Source organism: Panthera onca, chromosome B1 (genome assembly GCF_046562875.1).
Source record: "Panthera onca isolate mPanOnc1 chromosome B1, mPanOnc1 haplotype 2, whole genome shotgun sequence".
NCBI classification, from domain to species: Eukaryota; Metazoa; Chordata; class Mammalia; order Carnivora; family Felidae; genus Panthera; species Panthera onca.
The window spans coordinates 66,851,906-66,877,743 of NC_138342.1; the positions used below are offsets into that span (position 1 = coordinate 66,851,906).

Consider the following 25,838-nt stretch of genomic DNA (forward strand, 5'->3'; position numbering starts at 1 on the left):
GAATGTTCAATAGCAATTATCATCAACCGCCTTCTCTGACCACCTATAACCTAGTTCCTGTTTGTATCACTCCCACAAAACCACTCTCTAAGGAGACAATTTCGCATCCTTCTCCCAAACTAACCCAGCCATTAGACTCTTCATCTAATTCTCTCCATTACTTTAAACATGATACATCAGTTCTATGACACCAGAATACTGAGCACTTTTCCCATAGGTTAAGATTGTACTTGGGATTTCTGTGCAAAGATGCAGAGCACTACGGACAGCCTGGACAATTCACAATTTCCTTCCATTGTATTCAAATCTTGGTGTGATCTGAAAATATGAATTTGTATGAAAAGAAAGGAAGAAATTCTCACATTATCAATGATGGGGAAAAAGCTGCAATATGATTTTTCAGCCATAATCAATCACTTTCATGGTCTCCCCATCCACTTTCACAAATTTAAGAAAAATGTTTTCATAAGATCAGTGTTTCAGCTTTTAGCAAAAGGGAAATTTAAGAGAAAAAAAAAGTCTTTCCATTCAGCAACTTACTTAGCCATCCCCAATTATTTTCCATTATAATTAAAGTGATTACTGCTGGATTTTCAGTTTCAAGATGGTCCAAGCTCTCCCATTTTAAAAATCACCCTAATACTCAAGGAAGTAAAAATCAGAAACAGGAATTGAATCTCTGATCAGACTCTGAGACAATTGTAATTCTGAACTAAATTATAAGACAGCAGAAAGCAATAGAGAAGTAAATGACTTGCCAGAAAGAAGGAAGAACACATCTAAATGCTTACAAAGGAAGATAATGAAGAGAAGCAAATTACAAATACCTACTGGATCCAGACAGGGTAGCACAGAAGGTAGGATAAAGCTGCGTCTGACCACCCCTCTACCACTGCTGCAGGAAGAAAGTGAGGGTCCACACTCAGAGACAAGAGGCAAAAGGGAGAGTGGAGGTGAGGTGTGCAAATTAAAACAGGGAGATTAAGTGAAAGTCTGCAGACTAAACAGAGGCAACATCCAGAAGACTGAAGAAAACTTCTCTAGAAAATCTTAACCACCCCCAGACGAAACACTACAGATTCTGACATTTGAAGGTCCCCAGTGAAAAACCCATGTCATCATAATGACCCTGCAACAAAGCCCATCATCTGAAAAGTCCAAAGAACAGACACAACTTCCAATCAGCTTTCTAAAGATTCACTCATAAACATGAATGGACAGCCACAGACTCCAGGCATTTGAGGAAAGTCTGTAACACCAAGTGAAACAAGCAAACAAATAATGAGGGAAAAAAAAAAAACTAAGAAGAAACTAAAACAATGCAGGAAGAAAATCAAAACTACAAAGACACTTTTTCAATATTCTCAGGGGTTCTGAAACTCTTCTCCCAACATGCCCAAGGGATATGACATATTCATGGCAAAGAGGTTCAAAAGTGCCTTCCTCTCCTCCAAGGGTGCATATTAGCATCTCTACCAGTGGAGGGAGAGACTAGAGCCATGCAATGAAAACATACTGTAAAAATAAACATAAAAAAGAAAATTCTTCTAGATATTAAAAATATTGCTAAAGTTTACAGTGAAAGAACAGTAACATTAGGTCAAGGAATTCACCCAGAAAATAGGACAAAAGGACAAAAAGATGGTAAATAGGACAAAAAAACGTCAGAAGGTAGAGGTTTAATCTAGCCACTAGGAATTCTAAAAAGAGAGAACAGAGAAACCATTAATGAAGAAATTCTCAAAGAAACAATTCAAGGAAATTTGCCAGAACTGAAGGACATGGGTTTCTTGCTTAAAAGACACAGCAAAATGAGTCAACAAGAAACCCATACTGAAGACAGCATTGTAAAATTTGAGAATACCAGAGATAAAGAGATCTTAAAGGTTTGTAGCAAGGAAAAAGTGGTCACAGGAAAAGGATCAGAAATAAGAAAAGCATCCATCTTCTCAAAAGCAACATTATAAACTAGAAGTCAGCATAGTAATAGCTTCAAAGTTTCAAAAGAAAATAATTTGAAACCAAGGATTCTAGATTTAGCCAAACTATCAAGTGTCAAAGTCCAGCAAATATTGTCAAATATTAAAGTCTCAGAAAATTGACCTCCAATAGCTTTTCAGGAAGCCAAGGAGGATTAAAAAACAAACTAAGAAAGAAAAATGACATACGTCCTGGTCACAGGAGAGAGAAGCAAAGTGAATTAGGCAAAGGACAGCAGTCCTACAGCAGGTCCGGGGAGCAACCACTCCAGGGCGGAGCAGAGTAACTGACCTCTTTAAAAACAGAGGACGGGGCGCCTGGGTGGCTCAGTCAGTTAAGCCTCCGACTTCAACTCAGGTCACTATCTCGCGGTCCGTGAGTTTGAGCCCTGCGTCGGGCTCTGGGCTGATGGCTCAGAGCCTGGAGCCTGCTTCTGATTCTGTGTCTCCCTCTCTCTCTGCCCCTCCCCCGTTCATGCTCTGTCTCTCTCTGTCTCAAAAATAAATAAACGTTAAAAAAAAAATTAAAAAAAATAAAAACAGAGGACAGGGGACGTGTGTGTGGCTCAGTTGGTTAAGCTTCCAACTTAGGCTCAGGTCATGATCTCCTGGTTCGTGAGTTCCAGCCCAGCGGTGGGCTCTGTACTGACAGCTCAGAGCCTGGAGCCTGCTTTGGATTCTGTGTCTCCCTCTCGCTCTGCCCCTCCCCAGCTCGCTCGCTCTCGCTCTCTCTCTCTCTCTCTCAAAAATAAATAAACATTAAAAACAAAATTTTTTTAAAGAGGACAGAATATAACAGATTGTTAGATAGGTTTGACTCTGAGAAAAATCTCAGGAAAGACATTTTACAAAGCTGCTGGAGGGTATCGGAAGAGTTGAACCAAAGATCCGAAGGCAGTGAAACAGATAAAAATAATGAATGAGGCAATTACTAATTTCAGGAAAAATAAAAGGTTATAAAATAAATAGGTGAAGAGGAGAAGAGGAGTAAGAGAACACTTATCTTGTTGAGCACTGTGTAGAGAATTGCTGAATCATGATATTGTACACCTGAAACTAATATAATACTGCGTGTTAATTATAGTTCACTTTTTTTAAAAAAGGAGAAAAGGTGGGGCGTCTGGGTGGCTCAGTCAATTGAGCGTCCGACTTCGGCTTAGGTCATGATCACAGGGTCTGTGAGTTCAAGCCCCGCATCGGGCTCTGTGCTGACAGTGCAGAGCCTGGAGCCTGCTTCCGATTCTGTGTCTCCCTCTCTCTCTGCCTCTCCCCTGCTTGTGCTCTCTGTCTCTCAAAAATAAATAAACTTAAAATTTTTTTTTAAAAAAAGAAAAAAGGTTATAAAGTAAAGCAAATGGAATCATGGCCTATTTGGCTCAGTAAAAAATAATATTTACTTAGTAAAAATAATAAAAAAACCAGGAACACGAAGTTAACCCAAACTTGTGAAATAGCAGTCTTGAAAAGATATAGAAGGTAAGAAGACAAGGTATGAGACTGAAAATTCTGGCTTCATAAAATAGGAAGTCAGAGTACATGAAAAGAGTTGCAAACCGTTAACTGCCTCTGGAGAATGGCATTGAGGGAGGGCACAGATGACTGCTATTTTTTTATATGTAAGCCTTTTAGCATTACTTGACTTTTAAAACCATGTGCATATATTTCTGTGATGAATTTTTTAAAGCAAAAAAAAAAGGATAAAATTACAATACAGTTAACCCTGTGCCCTTTCTTTTCACGACTTAAATATTTCTAAAATACACTGGAGAAATAAAAAACCTTTTCCATTCATGGAAGCAAGCAACGCAATTGTACCAAACTTATTTTATTTAAAAGATGTGGTTATAAAGTATTAAATCTTCCCCCTCATCCATCCTTACGGCCCACAAATTACCAAAACACAAAGCTCTTTGTGATCTTTTTTTTCACATCGCTATTACTCACTCATACTTGTAGGTGTTTAAAACCAACTTAGAACACTGGGAATGTTTTTATGACACAGTATCACAATAAACATATAGGAAACATCCTCCCTCTTATTCCATTTTCCATTGCTAAAACATGAAACAAATGCATACATTTGTCCTGAACTATCTAGCATATGAGCCTAAGACTCTTAGCAGTGATATTTATGATTTTTATCATGCTATCATTAATTAGGATTAATTATAAACTGAGGGCTGTCATAAATAAACAAACACCAGGAGCTATCCATTTTCTAATGTCATGAAGAATATGAAATTAGAAAGGATTCTCCCAGAATTTATCAGAAGGGTAAGGTGAAAACAACAGTTAATTCAGGAGTTCTGAGCCCCTTTTCTCCCTAACACGCTTAAGGGATAGGACATATTCTATTGTGGCTCACTAGTGACCTCACCTCTCCCACAGGGAAGTATTATTAACATTTATACTAGTGGAAGAAGAGCCATGGGTGGTTTGAAAAATGCCCCCTAAGTAATTCTAGCAGGGCCCTGTGTCCTGCTATCCCCACTCATGGGCATGTTTCCTCTTCTCTCTTTCTCCTCCCCACTTTGCTCCTTTCATCCAATGGAGATATCTAGTTTAGGGATCAAATTAAAAAGAAGATAGATGTCACCATAAGGCAAAAGATAAGAGCTCCAAGCAACAAGGAGATAGAGTATTTATAACTTGCCTCCAACACCACTCAGACCCCCCCCTTTTCCAAGTCTTTGTTGATTTTCTAGGCTTAATGTTGAGACTGGAATAATTTCAGAAAAAGGGAACAGGACGTGTCAGAGACAACTTCTGACAAACTTCCCATCACTAGGGATGCCCATATTTCCCTTCCCCAGTCGCCATCCAAGCAGGGACTCAGCACATTCTTACCCCATTTCTCCCTCACATTTCCCCTAACCTGCTTCCAAAACATACTTGTTTGTGTGCTTTGGTTAATTGAAATAGTAAGACTAGCCAACATTGACTAGACTCTTATTAACACTCAATATTTTATAAAAAAAAAAAAAAAAAAAAGTTCGCACATGTCATTTGAGATTCTGTGTCCATAACCTTTTGATATCTGAAGAAAATAACTGTAAGGAGAAAGGGTTTCAGACCCTCAAAGATTCTTGTTCTAGCCCGGGGTAAATCACACATGATTTCATACAACTATTCATTTCTTTACCTGGTAAACAAAAAGAGCAAGGGGGCATTTAGTTAGGTCTGAGGGCTCCTTCCCTTGAGACTCCTCTGACCCCATCATCTTCATTGCTTCAGAGTAGCTCTGACCATACTGGACTATGTTGATGTCCATTGTAGGATATCATTTGAAACACTTTCGAAAATGGCAGGAAAGTTTCCTTCCAGCTCCAGCCTTCTGGTAATGTTATGGCATAGGCTCTGGGAACTTCACTACAACACTGTCTTATCTACCCATTCACATCCCAGTTTAATGTTTCCACTGTGCTAATGGCCTATACACACATGTCTACATTGGAGATGTCAGGTCCAAATTCCTTCGAATACAATACAGGGCCTTTCCATTTGACCTGGTTAAACCTTTCCTTTCTCCTCACATTCTGCCCCTCTCTGACTACCCCCTTCCCATCCCAACAACACATACCCTTTTCTTAAGTACCTAAAGCTCCTGTCATTCCCATGGCGTGCCATGTTCCCTCATGTCTCAGTGCCTTTGTTCATGCTTGTTTCTCTACCCAGCATTCCTTCTGTCTACCAATGTCTCTTGAAAACTCATATTCATCTTATAATGACGAACATAAGTATCACCTCCTCTAAGAAGTCTTTCCAAACTTCTTCAGGCAAAATTACTCTTTTTCTTGTATTCACTATATTAAAAAGCATCAATTACAAAATATAGTTCACTATTTATATATCTATTTCTTGTACTAGGTGGTGAGTTTCCAAAGGACAGAAAATTACTCATATTTCTATCTCTAACATAGAACCTGGCACAGTTCTGGAAAAGTTACCCAGTATTTCCTGAGTGACTGTGTGAACAGGATAGAAGATAAGAGATAGCTAGTGTTAGTGCACTTCCTGGGTATAGTCGCTAGCCTAGCATCGCATGCAAGGAGGAACCTCACAAAAGATCTGTGATAGTACCTGTAGCAAACATACCTGGTGCCCTGACTGACCTTCTTTTGGGCTTGCCTCTGATCTCAGAGTTAGTTGGTTACGTGAGTTAGAGTCGCTTTATGGTGACCACCTCTCTCCTAGAGAAGATGCAACAGTGGATACTTGACCCCCGAATCCACGGGTCCTATTGTATATTGCATCACCTAGAAGGACCCTATCTGTTAGGATTGAGAATGGCCTCATTTTGGCTCAAATATGGCATCAGTCCATGTCTACAACTGGCAGGGTTGGGATGCCATTCCCCAGGATTCATTATATGCACTGAAACAATACTGTGCACCCCAAAGCTGGTGCTCTGTATCTCAAACCTGGAAAACAAAGGTCTGGCCACCAAGGAGTGCAAGGTTGACTCTTGTCATCATTCCCAGTGACACAACTGTTTAACTGGGATTTCTCGTTTCTACAACTTTAACCTTTGCTAAAATAGAGGCTCTGGTTCTTGGAAGCCAATACTTCTCCATGAGACGCTGAGCTTGAAGCTGTAAACCCGCTGGTCACTCAGGCTCTTCATGCCACTGGATCACAGGTACAGAATGGAGTTCCCATACTAGCAGAGAAACTGGCTGTGACAATCCTAAGGAGACAGAGTCGCTGCTACACAATGGGTAAAAAGGAGGAATAAGTCTGGATATCTTGGGATACACTGGGGTGTTTCTACACCAACTGATCACAGAGAACAAGCAATTGTAGGAAGCCAGTCAACCCAGGCTTCGACCTCCCCACCAGGGGTGAGGGTCTGGGTCACCCACTGAGCAAGCATCCTCAGAAGTGTTGGTTGTGGATGAGGGAAGTCAAGAATGGATAGTGGAGGAGAGAGATGATGGCTATCCATTGCAGCCTCAAAATCAGCTGCAGCAAAAGGGCCTGTAGCTGGTTGCATTGATAAATCTTTTCTTAGAGACAGGGACAGCCTAGTCTTTGAAGAATCAGTGACAGAATAGAATTCATGAAGCGGATTTATGGATCTGAGCAACACCAAGAACGTGGTAGTAGCAGACAGAAGACTTTGGGCACTGGGGTGAACAGTGCCACTCGTGCCTTCGCTCCCTGCCTGCTAACAGCTTGCCCCCAGTGTGCATGACTGAGCCCGCCCACACCACTGCAGGGACCTCAGTAGCACAGCTGTATATTGGATTACCCTCCGTCTCTGCCTCACAACCCCCACCCCCTCACTGCTGCCTGCTAGCATCATCTCCAGAATAAACTACCTTCACCCAAGTCCTCGTTTGGGGCTATGTTTTCAGAGGAATCCAAGGGAATATCCTGATCATGTTTAAAACTGGCATTTTCAAACCAGCTTTATAACCCTGCGCTGTCTCCCCAATAGACTAGCTACTTAGGAAAATATTCCAGAGGCGCCTGAGCGGCTCAGTCAGTTAAGGCTCCAACTTTGGCTCAGGTCATGATCTCATGGTTCATGAGTTCAAGCCCTGCATCAGGCTCTACACTAACAGGATGGAGCCTGCTTGTGATCTTCTCTCTTTCTCTCTCTCTCTCTCTCTCTCTCTCTCTCAAAAAAAAAAAAACATTTAAAAAATAAATATTCCAGAGTACTTCATTTCTTTCAAAGCACATTTATGAGTAATAGGAAAAGTGATAGAGTGGTTATTATTGTATTTTTCATTTTTTAAACAAATGCAGGAGACTTGGAGAGATTATATGTCTTGCCCACTGCCGAAGGGTTTATAAGTGGTGGAGACAGGGTGCTGTGTATTGATATCTATAGTAGCTATTGTGGGTGCCCGTACAAAGCTCCTTTATAGGTCAGTTTACCCATCCCTCAGAGGCTGCAGTGTTGCTGCTAGGAGCTCACAGCTACAACCTTTCTCCAGAGAATGCCCTCTGTGGAGGTTACATACTTATACCCCATGCAGGGGCCACCACAGTCAATGACTGAATGAACCAAAGTTCAGCCACCCTGTCTCAACATGGGGCTTCTCTGTGGTGTCATTCATGCTCCAGAGTTCCCCAGGCAATCAGGTCATGGCTAGAGGTGAGCTAAAACACATCTATGCTTATCTTCTCCCTCTGCCCTGACCTGTGCCCTCACTTCTTATAGAGCCCTTGCTCAATACATCACTTGCCCATTCTTGTCTCTAGTGACCCTCACCAAGGGCAAGATTTGTGTTTTATAATTGCTAGTCCAATGTATTCCCCATTGCAGAACTCCACACGGTTAAAGAAATGATAGCCTCTAGGGGCGCCTGGGTGGCTCAGTTGGTTAAGCGTTAAGCACCAACTGCAGCACAGGTCGTGATTTCGCAGTTTGTGGGTTCGAGCCCGAAATGGGCTCTGTGCTGACAGCTCAGAGCCTGGGCCTGCTTCGGATTCTGTGTCTCCCTCTCTCTCTGCTCCTTCCCCACTCATGCTCTGTCTCTGTCTCTCAAAAGTAAATAAACATTTAAAAATATATAAAGAAATGATAGCTCCTTACTTATCACTACATACTTGTTAATGCTGGATAGATATTTTCCCTCTGTCTTAGAAAAATCACATAAACTCATATCCCAGCCTATCTTGTAGTATGCTAATAAGGAGAATGTCTTTCTCACATAATGACAAAGATATTGTATTTTTAGGGATAAACTTTGAAACAACTCAATCGCTATATTACAGCGGTTTCATTTTATACTATATTATATCATTTGCTAATTATGAAATGTTACTAATCTAAGGTGGACAATAAAGAACCTCACAGGTCAACATAATTAACACGTCTCATTTTATAGCAGTATATAAAATAAACCATTAGCTCAGAAGGACCTGCCTAGAAAATGATAAGACTATTATCTCCATTTTCCCACTTTATTCTCTTCTTTAAGGTCTAAAATGAGGTAAATTTCATGGACTTTAACTGTCTGAAAATTCTCACAAAGACAATGGTTCGTTCTGTTGGCAATCATCCCTGAGAACTGGTAACTGGATAACTCAAGGTCTAACTGGAAATCAGAAACCACCTATATATCTACATCAGAGACTTTAGTAACAGAGAATTGATAGCACAGTTAATGGAAGAGAGGCTGAGAAACCCAACAGAAAAGCAAGACAGCCCAGAGACTGGCAATAGCAGAAAGCTACCACCAGCCCTAAAGCTGGAGGAATCACAAAAGAAGACAGGACTTGGGGTCTCCTGCAGGATCTGGGGTCCTGGCTTCTACCACCCTCTAACCCTAATGTTCCCCATAAGTTGACCCTTGCCAAAGACCAACAGACAAGGAGGAGCCTGGAAATCAATCCAGCGTGGCAGGTCCGATCCCCTGTCACAGGGAGCAAAGCAGAAGATGAGCAAGGAAGGTACACACAGACAACAGTTCCGGGGCCAGGACATTGACATGCACACATCGCAACAAAGCTCTTCCAAAACAATCAAAGGCCCCCATGTGAGAAGCAGCTCGTCAAGATCATTGCCTGGAATTCTAACACCAGAGAACAAAACAAGGGGGAATATAGCCTTTGATTTTTCAGCTAATCAAATTATTCATCAAAACCACAGGGAAAGCCTTCCAATTCAGTTTTGTAGCAGCCCTTACATATATTTCAGAAACGTTCTCACTAGCATCCTGTGGAGTAGCTTTAGGAACAGACCAGGCAGCGTTGCAAATGTAACTGGTTTGTTGTTGTTGTTTTAGTCACCTAGCCTTCAAGCCCTTCTATAAAATGTAAATACTTGAAGCCTATCTTCTATGCAGGCTTGAACTTAAGGGATTACTGAATTTAAAAAATATGTTTATACATTTTAGGATGAGAATTGTAATGTGCAAACTAGGTATTATAATTAATGCTTGCAATAATACTCATCATTAAATAAAAGAAAAAGTTGATTCAAGCATAAAATCTTTGAAGCAAAAAATTAAATTTAACAAAGAAAATCTATTGTGCAAACTGAACAAGCACTCAATAATGTAATAAATCCAATGATTTCTTTGAATTATTTTTTCATTTTTTTTTTTATTTCAAAGGTAATATAATCAGAAACCAAAGTATAATCAGAAGCCGTACTATGAGTGAGTGGGATTTGCGGAAAGCAGAAAACTTGGAAAATGCCAAAAATGTCATAATCCCACCAGCACAAATACTGTTAGCATATTCCTATCTGAGTCATGAATCATTTATTGAGAGCTCCAAATGGGAGGCATTATCAAGAGCTCTGTGCTAGACAATGGATGATATCCATTTGATTACAAGTCTAAATCAAGATCACAACTTTCACTTGTTCATAGCACAGAGAAGTGATCGGGAAGAGAAGTAGGAAAAAGAATGCATTTGTTACCCTTCCCACCATATTCAGTGACTCAGGAGTCTGGGTCCGTGGAAAGCTACCACTACTCAAAATATCACAGGATGCAAACCGATTTTCTGGATTCCCAATCATTTCCTATCCCCAGTTAGAATCACATTTCACAGACTCCATAAATAGCTCCTTAAGAGAAGGAAATTCCAAAGGAATGAAAACTAAAGTTCCATTAAAGAACATTTTTCTCACCTTGCCTCAGTCTACAGACTTGTCCTTAAAAATGTTTAAATCTAGGGTCAGACTTTGGTTCAGGTCATGATCTCACAATTCATGAGTTTGAGGCCCACATCAGGCTTTCTGCTGTCAGCACAGAGTCCTCTTTGTATCTTCTGCCCCCCTCTCTCTCTGCCCCTCCCCCACTCACATACACTCCCTCTCAAAAAAAAATAATAAACATTTTTTTAAATATTCAAATGTAGCAAAATTAAACTCTTACTGCTGAAACTGTAAGACCCAACAGGGTCCCCTCAAACCTAGAATCTGTACCACACAATTTAGCACCAGATAACTGTATACTGTTTCCATTTGATACTTTTATATGTGTTGTTCTCAGTTTCCATCAAGATTGTAAACTAGGTAGCCACCATCAGATCTCACATTTCCCTGCTATCCAACAACCCACCTCACCCACCAAGCACCTAGCACATGCTCAATAAGTACTTTTCATACAGCCCTTTCATAATGATGGCTCCAATAGTGAGGAAGGAAGCCCTTGACACTCCCAAAGCTGAAGCCAAAGCAAAGGTTTTGAAAGCCAAGAAAGCAGTGCTGAAAAGTGTCCACAGTCACCAAAAAAAAAAAAAAAAGAAAAGAAAAATCCATGCATCATCTACATTCTGAAGGCCCAAGACAATGAATCTCCAAAGGCAGTCCAAATATCTTCAAAATAGCACCCCCAGGTGAAACAAGCTTGACCACTATGCCATCATCCAGTTCCCCTTGACTACCAAGTCAGCCATGAAGAAAATAAAAGACAAAAACACTCTTGTGTTCATTGTAGATGTCAAGGCCAACAAACACCAGATCAAACAGTTTGTGAAGAAGCCCTAAGATGTTGACGTGGCCAAGGTCAACACACTGATCAGGCCCAATGGAAAGAAGAAGGCATATGTTTGATCAGCTCCTGACTATGATGCTTTGGATGTTGCCAACAAAATTGGGATCATCTAAACTAAGTCCAGGTGGCTAAATCTAAAGTATTTCACCATTAAAAAAAAAAAGTAATATTCATATACTTAAGTCTGATTTCAAAATAAAACCCAAACTATTAGATAATAATTGCAAATTATATTCTGGAAGACATTTCACCAGATATTCACACAGCTTTCTCCCTTATTTCATTCAGCCTCATGCGCATGTAACAGCCCCTCCGAGAAGCCTTCGTTGACTACGTAATAGAGAACTTCCTACCACTTTCTATCACCTTATCCTGATTTCTTTCTCTTCTTAGTACTGTGACTGCCTGATGCAGTGTTGAATATACTCCCCACTATAGTGAGAGCTCCACTGTCTTTCTTAATACTCACTCTCTTATCCCCAGGGCCTAGAACACAACCTGGTTCATAGTGACACTCAGTAAGTAAGTATGGAACAATTTGTGAATGAATTAAATTTTTACCTATACACACACATACACACAAATATATATAATTGGCTTCGCAAAGGTTTAACTATAATACAAACTTTTATTTTTTAATTTTTATTTAGGCTTTATACATGAAAGCCAAATAAATTTGACTCCATTAACTGACCACTGTAAAAAGCCCAAATACCACAAATGTATAAAGTAAACCATTCATCCACTCTAAAGGGAAGCATCCTGAAGAGCTTGGGGCATAGTCTAGAAACTTCTGTATATACATACAAGCCTAACAAATGATAACCAATGAGTAAAAAGCTGTAAACTTTTAATCTTTTTAAATATAATCCACTGAAATTTAATGTTTTGTAAATATAAAGAATTCTAAGAAAAAGAATCATTTTTTAATCTTTAGGTTTTAAATATTTACTCACTGAGTCTGTTTCCCCACCTGTAAAATAGGGATTAAAAAATAACCCATGGGATTGATACATGATTTAAATGACAAAATATATTCTAAAGTATTTAGCACAGTGTCTATATATTAAAATTTAAAAATAGATGATAGATAAAAGATAAATACGTTCAGGGACCAATGAAGACCCAAGAGAAGGACCTACCCATGACAGTGGAGGATAAAGAAGCTGCTTAGAAATGATGGTACCAAATTCTGAAGGATCACCAGCCATCAGTCAAACCTAGGAACTGCAGGCTGAAGGTCATTTTAGGTTGAAGGAAGAGTATGTTCCTGACATAAGAATTTTAACAGCTGGCAGCCTAAGAGAGGGAACCATGTTTGCAGAAACATCTTGAAGGGCTACTCTGCAAAGGGAAGGTGAAATCACAAGGCAAGGAAACTCAAAACAAGGTGGAAGCTGAACAAAAGGTGAAGCAAAACTGCAAATGGGTGAGAGCAGAGACCTAAAGAGTGAGAAAACAGAAAACCTGGCAACACAGTGAAAACCCTGTTTATAATTAGTTCAGTCTACAAGCGAGCTCCATTTTACATATAACCACAAAATACTGTCACCCACTTTGACTATTCAATAAATTTCCCAGGAAGAAAGCTATCATATAAATCTTATAAAGACTGAACTTGGGTAATTTGGAACGTTGCAAGAGTCAGTCACTAGGTTAGTTTTCTTTTGCTGCTGTAAGAAATCACCACAAACTTAGTGGCTTAAAACCATACAATTTATTATCTGACAATTTTAGGGATCAGAAGTGTGAAATGGGTCATCAAGCTTATGTACTTTCTGAAGGTTTTGGAGAGAATCCCTTTCCTTGACTTTTCTGACTTCCAGAGGCTGCCCACATTCCCTGGCTCATGGCCCTGCACCGTTCCAACCTCCTCTTCCATTGTCACATCTTCTCAGACTCTGACCCTGCTGTCTCTCTCTTATAAGGACCTTGGTGATCGCATTGGGCCCACCAGGATAATATAGTGTAACCTCTCCATCTCAAGATCCTTCACTTAATCATATCCACAAAATCTTTATGCCATGTAAGGTAACATATTCAGTTTCCAGAAATTGGGATATAAGCATCCTTGGGAAAGCCATTACTCTGCTTACCATAGTTTCCATTTTGGGAAATCATGTCACTGACAATAACATTCTTCATGGGTTTTGAGTGGCTAATATAAAAGCTCTGTATCAGACTGCACGATTCGCCATCCCATTCTCAATGATTCTAAAAAGAGGTAAACATATCCGACAGCTTTTTATGTGTCTGGTGTGGTCCTGCCCAAGAATTTACATTTGCTTCATTTATTAATTCACTTTCCTTTTATTTCTTCTTATACAATTAGAGAATTTTATTTAAAGTGTGTGTAAGTAGGTCATATTGTCCATACAAATAGTAAAGGAGTCGTTACAAAATGTTAAATATTTACTGCCAGAGGGGGTTATTGGATTTGGTAGGACTGAGAGCCCCTGAGTTTGAGGGTTGATCATTATTTTTAGTGCACTGAGTGCTCCTGGAAAATCTACCAGCTGTATTACAAGTCTGGTTGCAGCATTAGCAGCAAGTCTGCAGCTGAAGGTAATATTCCATCAGAATTAGGCCACTAAAGTAAGCAGATGTGCTTAGAGTGTACTGCAAATCTAACCAATTCTTACCTCTCTTTCTTACCTCTCAGACACTGGACACTTCTTGGCCAACCCTCTTGGCTCCTGACCCTCTGCCTTCAGCCCCAGGGGCATGAAGAAACTGACTGGAGAGTCAGTGAAGGATCACAGACCACTGGGGTCTTTACAGTTTCATAAAACATCACAGAAGGAAAAACATGGCTCCACTGATGAGCACCCTTCCATTAAAGCAAGAGGAGGCAACATGGCCAGGAAAAGGGTAAAAACAGAGAAAGGACAGGAGGACAGGGCAACTGAGGCTGGGAAGAGAGACCCACGAAACTGGGAATAAGGGCCTGTCAGTCTATTTCAGGTTATGGGGTACACCTGAGGCTATCTGTTAAGCTACGGATGTGTAGAGAATTATGGGGAAGAACACACAGTAAGGAAGCAGAAAACAGGCTGGAGTGACCTCAGATGAACTCCCAGAGACTGAAGCAGCATTTCACTACAGCTCTAGCACTGAGATACATGGGTCCACTTCAGCAGCAGGGAGCCCTTGCTCTCCATTCTGAGCTTGAACTTCATGCAGAAACAGTCTCTTCCTCTTTACTCTTACCTCTACAATAGTTCATTATCCTGGTCTCACAGTCTTTAGGTTTCTGCCTCTCCCTGTATGCATACATATTTCCTGATTCTCTCTCTCTCCCCACTGCCTACACTCTTCCTTCTTCTCCCCCTCCTCCTAACACTGGCTGGGACAGAAACCATGTAGCATAGGAAAACCAATAAGCTATATCTTGCCATCAAATTAATTCAGCTCCCCCAAGTCAGTCTACACATGGCTACTCTGAGGTCATGAACCTATCCCTATGCAGTAGGAATACCAGGATAGTAGAGTCATCTCAACATCCACAGAACTTGATGATCTAACTGTAGGCTGAGCCATCCCATAGTACTCTGAACACAAGCAGTTTCTGGATACAAGTGCCTGGATCCTGGCTCTATCCATTAATAGCTCTAACTTGAACAAGTCACTCAACTTTAAGCCTCAGTTTTCTCACCTATAAAATGGGAAGAAGGATGGGAAATAATAGAATTTATCTCATAAAGTTGTTTTATATATTAAACTTTTTTAAAAAGCATGAAAGGTACTTAGCTCCATACCTGGCATTGGGTAAGTATTCCTAAGTGCTGGCCAAATTTCAGCCTGTTGGCCAACAAGACCATTTTATACATCATCAATTTTTTTGCATTAATTTTATTTATAAAATATTGTATTAAATGTTTTAAATCATGCATCAAAGTACTTATCATGATTGCTAAGTTTTTTGGCACCCTCTTAAACTTTGTATCTACCTTACTTCTCACATCCTAGATCTAGACCTGGTCATGGCAGTGATGCTGTGGTCCTGGAACCATCAGCTCAGCAGCAGCCCCCAGGAACCCTACAATTTGCATATTAATGTCTAGATTTTCCTTGCCACTCCTCCTTTTGTGGCCTATCATATTTCTCCCTCCTGTTTTATCCCTATGTTGGTTTGTCTTGTGATCACATTTTTGATGTTTGAGAATATTTTTGTTTGCAGCATTCATGTTTTGAATAATGTCTGGACTTGGACTTCCATCATTATGTAGGAAGCTAGGATATTCATGTATCAGATTCCTAACTTTGGTTCCATTTTAAAGGATAATTATTCTTAGTTTAAACAGAATGCAGAACTACTGTAAGTCAAGGATCTGATGGGAAATGCAAGACTTATGAAACCAAATTATCTTTTACCAGAAAGCCTTAAATATCATAATACATAAGAAAATCTGTTTCAACCAAAAAAAAAGTTTAAAATTATTCTTTACTAAAGGTTAGCATGTTACTAAAACAAATTGAACCCTAATTAATTGCCAAATAGAATGTGTTTGCAAGAAGACATCTGGAGTTGATCTCAACTAAAATATCTATATGAGGACTTAAAATGCCTCAAGAATAGAAGAAGCATGATATCCAATAGACTAGAGGTCAAAAACTCAAATATCTCTCAGGGTCATGAAAACATAAAGAGCATAAGTTGGAGGGTATCAGGATGACAATGGGACAAAGTGAGGAGGAATGTGGTGAACTGGAGGTGCCTTGCCCTGTTCAGAGGAGAGTGGCTGCTCAGCTAGGGTTGATTATTGTCATTTGGAAATCATGCTAACTTTCCAGGTATTCCAATATTTCAGGACAAGCTCCAAATCTAGGTATTTATGTAAAAACACTCACATTTAAATATATTGGCTCAGTATTTTTAAAAATCACTCAAATGGAGTTCCAGTTCAAGATACAAACATAGGAAGATTCTAAACTCACCTCTTCCATGGAACACAACAAATTACACCTATTAATAGAACAATTCCTTCTGAAGAAGAACAGAGGGCTGACTGAACAGCTACTGAACAACCCAAAGACAAAGAGAACAGCAAGAGAATAGCAAGAGGGACTGAGACACGATAACAAAGGGAACCCCACCCCTACTACCAATGGCAATGAGGAGAGACAGAACTGAGGGACCAGGAATAGATCCCTCTGTCCTCAGGCACAGGAAAAAAATACCCATGATTTGAAAGAGCAACTAGCACATAAGAGACAACACAAACTCTGACAAGGAACGGAGGAGCTGCGGGAAAGTTTTCCAGGTCAAAAGGACTGGAGAACAACATGGTTTATGTTCCCACCCCTGCCTTAAAAGCCTAGACCAGAGCAGGGTCCTGACACCATAACAGGTGGGTCCAGTCCTCTCAGTGAGCTTACAACTTCAGTGAGCCTGGGGTCCACAAGCCCATACCAGCCCTAAACATGCTGAGGCACAGAAAAAAGGCCATGGCTTAAAAGGGTCAAGGAACCGAGAACATGCTCTCCCCTTCCACCTCAAAAGCCCAGACTGGAGCAGGATCTGGCCACCATAAGGGGCAGGTTACAGGTGCCATAATTTCAGGGTCCTGAGGCCACAACTGGTGGGTCAGATTGTCACAGAAAGTTTGTGACCTCAGAAAGCCCAGAGTCCAGAAGCCCACATCAGCTGTACTGTGGTGCTGGGACACAGAAAACAAGCCATGGTTTTATGGGACTTTTTTGTGGGTCTTTTTTCGTTTTTAGTTTTTAATTTTTTTTAATTTTTAATTTTTTTTTCTTTTTGGTTTTGTGCTTTTCTTGTTCTTTTCTTTTATTATCTTTTTAATTTTATTATTTTTTTCTTTATTCTTTCTATAAAAAGCCACTGTTTAAAACAGTAACTAGCCTATAAGCCACGGCTCCAACCAGCCAGCAAAAGTCACCAAGCACACACAGTCTGCATAGGGGACCATACATGACACCACTCCTTCAACTTTAAGAGAAGTAGCCGTTTTGCTTACTCCATTGAAACAAATACATGAAGTCAAACGAAATATGGAAACAGAGAAATATGCTGCAAAGGAAAGAATAAAAAAAAAACCTCAGAGAAAGAACTAAATGAAACAGAGATATGCAATATACCTGATAAAGAATTTAAAGTAATAATTATAAAGATACTCACTTGGCTAGACAAAAGAATGAAAAAAACTCAATGAGACCTTTAATAAAGAGATAGAAAATATTAAAAAGAACCAACGAGAGTTGAAAAATACAATATCTGAAATAAAAATACAATACCAGAGGGAATCAACAATAGATTAGAGGATGCAGAAGAACATATCAATCATATGGAAAACAGGGTAATGGAAAGCACATAAGCTGAACAACAAAAAGAATAAAGAAATTGTTTTAAGGAGGATAGATTAAGAGATCTCTTGGACAATACTAAACAAACAAACATTCACATTATAGGGGTCCCAGAAGAAGAAGAAGAGAGAGAGTAAAATGTGTAGGAAACTTTTTTGAAGAAAAAAATAACTGAAAACTTCCTAACCTAGACAGGAAAACAGACATCCAAGTCCAAGAAGCACAGAGAGTTCCTAACAAGATGAACCCAAGGAGATACACCATGGCACAAAATAAGTGTCAAAGGTTCAGATAAGAAGAGAATCTTAGAAGCAACAAAAGACAAACGAAAAGTTACCTAGATGGAAACACCTATAAGGCTATCAGCTGATTTCTCAGCAGAAACTTTGCAAGCCAGAAGGGAGTGGCATGATATAGTCAAAGTGCTGAAACAAAAACACCTACAATCAAAAATACTCTAGCAAGGTTATCATTCAGATTTGAAGTAAAGGTAAAGAATTTCCTAGATAAACAAAAGATAAAGGAGTTTATCTCCACTAAACCAGCATTACAAGAATGTTAAAGGCACTTAAGGGGAAAAGAAATGGCCATAATTAAACATAAATATGAATTAAAAGGTATAAAATATGACAATATACACATAAAGTGTGGAGAAGGGAGTAAAAAGGAATTAAAAAAAGTAAAAAGAAAGAAAGAACATTTTTTCCCTATTTCTGTTTTTTTAAGAATGTATTTGCACTTGAACAGTCATCAAATTAATATGCACTGCTACTTAGGATATTATATATGAACTTCATGGTAACCACAAACCCAAAACCTATGACAGCACACAAAAAAATAAAGAGAAAGGGGGCACCTGGGTGGCTCACTCGGTTGGGCAGCTGACTCCAGCCCAGGTCATGATCCTGTGCTTTGTGGGTTCAAGCCCCATGTCAGGCTCTGTGCTGACAGCTTAGGGCCTAGAGCCTGCTTCAGATTCTATGTCTCCCTCTCTCTCTGCTGCTCCTCCACTCACACTCTGTCTCTCTCCCTTTCTCAAGAATAAACATGTTTTTAAAATAAATAAATAAATAAATAAAGAGAAAGAAAGTAAAACAAAACAGTATAGATACTTGTCAATCACAAAGAAAGAGACCAAGAGAAGAAGAAAGGAACAAAGATGGACTAAAAAAAACCAACCAGAAAACAAATTTTTAAATGGCAATATGTACATACCTATACATAATTACTTTGACTATAAATGGCCTAATTGCTCCAATCAAAAGACATATAGGAGTAAAATGGATTAAAAAACAAGACCCATCCATATGCTGCCTACAAGAGACTCACCTCAGACCTAAAAGGTACAGACAGAAAGTAAAAGGATAGAAAAACATTCACCACACAAATGGAAGTGGAATAAAAAAAAAAAAAAAAGCCAGGGTAGTAAAAGTTATATCAGACAAAATAGACTTTAAAATAAATGCTGTAACAAGAGACAAAAATGAGCATCACATAATGATAAAGGTATCAATCCAACAAGAGGATATAACAATTGTAAATATCTATGCACCAAACATTGGAGCAACTAAATACAAAAAGCAGATATTAACAAACATAAAGAGAGAAAATGATGGTAATAATAATACAATAGGGGACTTTAACAGTCCACTTACATCAATGGATAGATTATCCAGAGAGAAAATCAGTAAGGAAACAATGTATTTGAATGACCCATTGGACCAGATGGACATAATGATATATACAGAACATTCTATCCAAAACAACAGAATACACATTCTCTCCAAGAGTACCTGGAAAACTCTCCAGAATAGATCACGTATTAGGCCATAAAACAAGCCTCAATAAATTTAAGAAGACTAAAATAATACTATGCCATTTTTTCTGAACACAATGGTATTAAACTATAAATAAATCACAAGAACAAAATTGGAAAACCTTGAATAGCCAAAGCAATCCTAAGAAAGAAGAACAAAGCTGAAGATACCACAATTCCAGATTTGAAGATACACTACAAAGCTGTTGTAATCAAAACAGAATTGTACTGGCACAAAAATAGACACACATCAATAGAACAAACCAGAGACCCCAGAAATAAACCCACATTTACATGGTCAATTAATCTATGACAAAGGAGGCAAGAATATACAATGGGGAGAAGACAGTCTCTTCAGTAAATGGTGCTGAGAAAACTGGGCAGCTCACTGTAAAGGAACGAAACTGAACTACTTGTTAACACCATACACAAAAATAAACTCAAAGTTGATAAAAGACCTAAATGTGAGACATGAAACCACAAAAACCCTAGGAGAAAACAGAGGCAGTAATTTCTCTGACATCAGTCATAGCAGTATTTTTCTAGATATATTTCCTGAAGCAAGGGAAACAAAAGCAAAAATAAACCATTGGGTGTCTCTGTCTCTCTGTCTCTCTATATATAGATATAGATATAGATATAGATATAGATATAGATATAGATATAGATATAGATATAGATATAGATATAGATATATACACACACAGACATACATATATACACATACACAAAGCTTTTGCACAGCAAAGAAAACTATCAATAAAACACAAAGGCAACCTGCTGCATGAGAGAAGATATTTGCAAGTGATAAATGATATATCTGATAAGGGGTTAATATCCAAAATATATAAAGGACTTCTACAACTCAACACCAAAAAAGCAAACAACCTGATTTGAAAATGGGCAGAGGATGTGAATAGACATTTTTTCCAAAGAAGACACACAGATGGCCAACAAACAACCTGAAAAGATGCTCAACATCACGAATCATCAGGGAAATGCAAGTCAAAACCACAATGAAATATCACCTCATGCCTGTTAGGATAGCTACAATCAAAATAAGAAAAAAATAACAAACGTTAGGATGTGGACATGAGGAAACCCTGGTACACTGTTGGTGGGAATGGAAGCTGGTGCAGCCACTATGGAACATAGTATGAAGGTACCTCAAAAATTTAAAAATAGAAATACCATATCATCCAATAATTCCACAATTGGGTATTTGCCCAGGGAAAATCAAAACACTAATTCAAAAAGATACACGCACCTTTATGTTTATTTCAGTGTTATTTACAGTAGCCAAGACATGGAAGCAACCTAAGTGTCCATCAATAGATGAATGGATAAGGAAGATGTGGTGTATATACACGATAGAATATTACTGAGCCATAAAAAAAGGATGAGATTGTACTATTTGCAACAACATGAATGGACCTAGAGGGTATAATGCTAAGTGAAATAAGTCAGACTGAGAATGACAAATACCATATGATTCCATTCATAAATGGAATCTTAAAACATGAATAAACAAACAAAAAGCAAAATCAGAACTAAAAATACAGAGAACTGATGGTTACCAGAGGTGAGGGTTAGGCAAAATTGGTTAAAGAGAGAGGGAGGTATAGGCATCCAGTTATGGAATGAGTAAGTCATGGGAATAAAAAGCAGAGCATAAGGAATATAGTCAATGATAGTGTAGTAGCAATGTAATGGGACAGATGGTAGCTATATTTGTGGTGAGCACAGCATAATGTATAAACTTATCAAATCACTAAATTGTACACCTGAAACTAATATAACATAGTGTGTCAACTATGCTCAAATTTTAAAAAATCACTCAAATGGGCAAAACATACTAAGCTGTTAATGCCAAATCTCTGCATAGAGATTGTCTATGAATGAAATGTATATATTTTCATTTTTCCTTCTGAAATCCTACCTAAAGCATTTCTGAAAGATGGAAGATTTTAATTTATGTAAATTGAAATACCTTCTTTTTGTTAACCTAAAATAAAAGGCCACTTAGAGAAAGCTATGGACACAAAATCAAAGTTTTGACTTCAGAACTGTCTGACACAAGGGTATCTAGATCAATTCTGAGTTGAAGTGCCATGAATTTTTCAGAGCTCATATTCCCTTCAATTACAAGAAGAAATTGCATTGGGGCATCTCAGCGGCTCAGTCAGTTAAGTGTCCGGCTCTTGATTTCAGCCCAGGTCATGATCTCACGGTCATGAGATCGAGTCCCATGTCGGGCTTCACGTTAACAGCATGGAGCCCGCTTGGGATTCTCTCTCTCCCCCCTCTCTGCCCCTGCTCCCTCCTCTATCTCTCTCAAAATAAATAAACACTAAAAGGACAGAAAGAGAGAAGAAATCGCATTGCACTTGGATTGCTTTATGGACCCTTTGTGACATTTCCTGGTATAACCTCACCTAATCTCCTCCTACTACCAGGTTTAAGCTCATTAGCTCTCCTTGTAGACAGACTGTCATTCTGAAACACTGGATTGAATTCAGGTTAGAAAAGCCCATTAAAGGACCAGCTTGAAGAAATACCACAGGAGGATTGGGTAGTGACCATATATAATATTTAATAAGGAGAGCTGTACTCAGAGGCATTATTATTTTTCATTTGCTCCAGATATATATGGCAGATGCTTTGACAATCCAGCTCAGGCCTCACTCCCACAGAATTTATACGAATATCATTTGCTCTTCGATAAAAGGGATTCTTAGAACTGCTGGCCTACACCACCCTTGAAGCCAACTCTTTTGAGTTGGAGATACTAGGCTTAAACTTAAGTAAGTCTGAGTATACATTGTGTCTTTGGAATGTCTCAGGGTATTGGAAAATTAAGGAAGAGAAGACAGGAATGAAGGAGACCTTTGACCTGAGTCACAGGACAATGAGACACAGAGGGACTACAAGCTTTGGTTAGACTTAGATTGCTCTTCACCAAGGCAAGGGAAAAGAATAGGAATAAAATGAAAAGTGAAATGACTCCAATACCCATTTAATAAATGCCATCACATTAAAAACCCACGACACTCTTCCCGAGCCTCAGCCTAAGGCTCCTATTTTCCAAATACCATTCAGTATAACCCAAGTTCAGGAGGCGGGAAAGAAAGCACTGGACAGCCCGTCCCCTGGAGCTCATGGCAATAGAATTTGACCTACATTGCTGAAATGCCTGGTTTGTCCTTCCGGGTTTTTTAAGGATACAATTCACAAATGAGATAATTGTAAAGGTTACTGTCAGTGTGTCTGACACACAGTTACTGATCCTTTGAACAATATTCAACTGAAAAACTTCCCTCTTTCTAGAAAAGTAAAATAGCATTTTTAAAAACCAAAACATAGAAATGTGAATTCAGGTGTCTGTTATTTTTAATTTTGTTTTTCTGGAAAAAATAGTAGGCTCTCCTAGAGTCCCCCATTGTTGTGAGTCTGTAGAGATGATCTCCATCTCTTTTAAATTCATCTTGCTTGTTTGGCATTTTTTATTTGGGCTGCATCTTCCAGAAAGCCACTTGGTATCTTTCATAGGCCATGGAAAGATAACACAGATGAAAGATAATATGGGCTCCACTTCAGGGATTCTGATTTCCTTCCCATCTCCTGTCAGGACCTTCAAGGGGAATTGCCACTACCAGAAAGCAGTGACTTTCAATTTCCCTTAAGCTAGATTCAGATCCTCGCAGCTACGTAAAAGGCCCAAATGACTCTCTCTGATGCCAGTGGGAACACATGAGCAGACAGAATTTTAACTCTTGGGTGCTCATATTCTGGTTTTTACTTAACTTGCCCAAATCTAGCTGCTTCATTAAAAATTTCTCTGTACTGTTGTTACATAGTGTGTCTCTCTTTCCTTATATTCTCCCAAGTGGGGCGTAAATCATTCTCAGGGACTCTAGAGGCTCCATGCATGAAATACACAGCCAGGAACAGGAAGGACACTTGAGAAAATACACAAGTTGAAGCAGGTACTCAAAGACAATTGAGCAAAGGCTGTGAGTCATTTTGGGGAAGAAAAGAAAAAAGAAAAATTGATCCAGCAATCACACTCCTTGGTATTTACCCAAACGAATGAAAGACGTATGTTCACGTAAAAACCCACACATGAATATTTATAGACGCTTTATTCATAATTGCCAAACCTTGGAAGCAACCAAGATGTCCTTCAGTAGGTGAGTGGATAAACGAACTGTGGTACATCCAGACAATAGACTACTGTTCAGCACTAAAATGAAATAAGCTACCAAGCTGTGAAAAGACATGGAAGAACATTAAATGCGTATTATAAAGTGAAAGAAGCCAGCCTGAAAAGGCTACGTATTGTATGATTCCAACAATATGATATTCTGGAAAGGGCAAAACAGTGGAGACTAAAAAGATCAGCGGCTGCCAGAGGCTGGGGATGGAGACCAGAACAGGTGAAGCACAGAGGACTCTTAGGGCAGGGAAGCTATTCTGTAGAACACTATAATGGCAGATACACGTCATACACTTTTTGAAATGCATAGAATGTACAACACCAAGAGTGAACCCTAATGTACACTATGGGCTTTGGGTGATAATGAAGCATCACTGTGGGGTCATCCATCATAACAAATGTACCATGCTGTGTGTGAGGGGTGGGGATTGAATGGAGGGCATAGAAGGGCAAAAGAACACTGCTGATGGAGCATAAAGATAGAATTAGAAAATGAAAATAATACCACAGGAAATGTTCAAGAGTCTTTTTTAGTCTTTACCAGGAAAACCTAAAAGCTACTTCTCCAGGGACCTGAGACTAACACAGGGCTCCATTATTGTCCATAACATGGTTTACTTAAATATACTCAGGTTTACTCAGATATAAACATTTAGAAAGCTCTCAGACACTAGGCACCATAGAGGAGGAGGTAGAGGAAAGGTACAAATACTAACAAAACACAATTTTTGTTTGGAGGAAAGTAATAGTTCTGTGGGAAGGATGGACATTATGCTCATAAATAAGGAGGCGGGTGGGGAATGGGGTGGGAGGAAGAGATGATCATGGGCTGAGCAACAAAATGCCAACCTCAATGCTCCAAATTAGAGGACTGACTCACCACCCACTGTATACATTTGTGACCCTAGATCATCTAATCAGTTAATATATCCTCCAGAATCCATCTTACAGGTAAACGATGTAATTTTAGAAGCAAGGATAAGATCTTTCTACCAACCCAAAATTGTTCCCTCCTTGCTAATGCCAGAAAATTCTACCCCTTCAACTCCATTTCATTAGCTCTATCACCTATTAAAATGCAAATACTCTTAGGAGAGATTAGACTTTAAACCACATAATTCAAGTGTAACTTACTGTGAATTTATTTATCAGATCTGCAGAGATGGTTTTAATAGAAAAAAGGATATATGTAGTAAACTCAAGATCCCTGAACACCAGAGAAATGTTTGGGCAGGAGACAAAATATTTAAAACACTCTGTTAACCTTAGGCTTGGCAGTTCAATTTTCTTTCTGATTAAAATCGAATGAAAACAGTGCAACCACGGAATGTTTGCAAAGCAACCAGAACACTGATTGTATGCTATTTCTATTACTAATATTGTTATTAATCTTGAAAAGATAATTGGGGAGTAGGAAAGTAAGTTTTGTGGGAAAGAGACAAAAGAGTCTTCTATTTATTTCAGCCTCGCTCACTGACATTCCACACTGGGGTAACAGAGTATTTACTTGCCAAATGAATGGCTACCATGCTAGCCTCCACGACAGCTTCGCCTTAAAATTCTGGCCAAAGCTCATATATAAAGCCCTTCCCTTAGTTCCTTAGGGATACCAGGATATATGGCACTTTTAGGCAGACAGAAAGTAAACACAGAGAGGAAATAAAACATAAAAACAACCCAATTTTTATGGGAGAGGTTCCTGATACTATCTCAGCTGCTTCCAGGGCTCTGAGGCCTTGCCTGTTCCCAGGTCCTGTCCCCCAGTCTATCAATCATGCAAGGACAAAAGGGCCCATACAGCATCACAGCACCAGGCCTAGAGCCCTTAACTCTCCTATCCCTGCACACAAACATTGTATGACCTCCCACCAGAAGCCCAAGAGCTTTCCAGTGCTGCTGCCTCCCGGCCTCTCCCACTCAGCCCCTGAGTCTGCTCTGAGACTCACCTCTTCCCCAGTTATTGAACGACTGTCCTTTGGAAGAGGCAGTTGCCCTCCCTAACACCTCTCTACCACCACACAATCTCCACTGGGTAC

The 25,838-nt window shown here is 39.3% G+C and overlaps 1 protein-coding gene and 1 pseudogene across 4 annotated transcripts in view; one reads left to right on the forward strand and one right to left on the reverse strand.

Annotated features, from left to right (window-relative positions):
* Positions 1 to 25,838, reverse strand: part of RASGEF1B (RasGEF domain family member 1B) — a 642,014-nt gene that overhangs the window by 426,153 nt on the left and 190,023 nt on the right. The gene's annotated exons all lie outside the window — the stretch shown is intronic.
* LOC132692374 (large ribosomal subunit protein uL23 pseudogene) lies at positions 11,071 to 11,556 on the forward strand (annotated as a pseudogene).